Below are 1,878 nucleotides of genomic sequence, written 5' to 3'. Positions count from 1 at the left end.
TAATCCTATCAATGTTGAAACTAATATTATTGAAACCGTAACCCCGGAGGAATACATAAGGGACACTTTCCAGAATGTTCCAGACTCCGAAAAGGAATAGGTATGTGGTACGGTAAGTAAACCGACTCCAAAACAATTCTAATGGCAATTTTTATCAGTTTTGGAATATTTAAGAATTTTAGGAAGAAAGAAGTAGTCCGGAAAGGACACGAGGCCCCCACGAGAGTGGAGGGCGTGCCCACCCTTACTGGGCGCGCCTCCTATCTCGTGGACACCTTGTGTGCCTCCCGGACTCCGTTTTCTTACACGTTACGTATTTTGGTCGGTAAAAAATCATTATATAAACTCTCGAAGGTTTTGACCATCGTATCACGCAAATATCCTCTGTTTTCGTTTCGAGCTGTTTCTGTTGCAGATCTAGAGCACCATGACGTCACCCTCCTTCAACAATGAAGACAAGGATGCTTGGCTATTGAAGATAGAGCTGAAAAGAGAAGAACCAGAAGAGATCAACAAGGATGAAGGGATCAAGAAGGCGAGGGAGGTTCAAGCTCCGACGGTGAAAGAAGAAGACATCCCTCAACCTTTACCTAACCTCTTTACTCCAATAGAAATTGAAGCTTTCAAGATGATTGATTTAGCCCGCATACAAAACAAGTATCTCACGCAGGAGAATATTTTGTTGAAGGATCATATCGCCAGACTCAAGGGCATTATCCGCAAGCTGGAGGAGCTTTTACGCTCGATATGCGATTATCCACCATCATCATCACCACCTCCATCACCTCTGAGGACATAATCACATGGGTATGGGCACTCCCCTTGGCAACTGCCAAGCTTGGGGGAGGTGCCCCGGTATCGTATCACCATCACACTCCTATCTTTATCGTTTTATTTAGTTCGATCCCTTTAGTAGTATCTTGATCTAGTAGATTGAAGTTTTGATATCAAGTAGTTTTGAGTTTTGCTTTGTGATCTCTTTATGTAATCGAGTCCGTGAGCTATCTATAATAAAGATTAGTGTTGAGTCAAGGGCTTTGCTACCGTGCTATGATCTTGAGAAAGTAGAAAGAATAAAAGAGTTCATATTGATCTTATGGTTAGTGATGACTTCACACATAGAAAGTATGAGGCATAAAAATTGTTGAGAGTTGATAAACGTAGTTTTGGTCATCGTTGCAATTAATAGGAAGTAATAAGGAAAGAGAGGTTCATATACAAATATATTATCTTGGACATCTTTTATGATTGGGAGCACTCATTAAAAATGACATGCTAAAAGAGTTGACGTTGGACAAGGAAGACAACGTAATGGTTTATGTTTTCTCACATCTCAGTTAAAGTATATTGTCATTGACCTTCCAAACATGTTGAGCTTGCCGTTCCCTCTCATGCTAGCCAAATTCCTTGCACCAAGTAGAGATACTACTTGTGCTTCCAAATATCCTTGAACCCAGTTTTGCCATGAGAGTCCATGTCACACCCTAGCTAGTCATGCATTAGAGTGTTGCATCATGTTTACTCTTTCATCAGAAACTTGAAATGGGGATGACAGAACCCCCAGTCCCCTCTGAAACCAACTAGGGTTACTAAAATAATTTTTCAATGAACCTGAAATGCCCTTCTAAAATGCCCATCATTTTTGTCTTGGTTCAGAACCTCTGCCAAAAATGGTGCACATTTTCCTAGGCCATCCTAGGGTTTTTGAATTAAATCATAAATATTTGAATTTGGGCATTTAAAATAATATAAAATATTTAAATGCTCAAATATCTCCAAACTAAAATGTTTCATGTTGGAAATAATCCAACTATGGGCCAGGATTAGTTTGGTGATTTTTGAAGTTGCCTAGGTATTTTATTAAATTCAACAAAGTTG

Source organism: Triticum aestivum, chromosome 1B (assembly GCF_018294505.1).
Source record: "Triticum aestivum cultivar Chinese Spring chromosome 1B, IWGSC CS RefSeq v2.1, whole genome shotgun sequence".
Taxonomy (NCBI): domain Eukaryota; kingdom Viridiplantae; phylum Streptophyta; class Magnoliopsida; order Poales; family Poaceae; genus Triticum; species Triticum aestivum.
The sequence above is the reverse complement of the archived record's forward strand: the minus strand, read 5'-3'. Positions refer to the sequence as shown.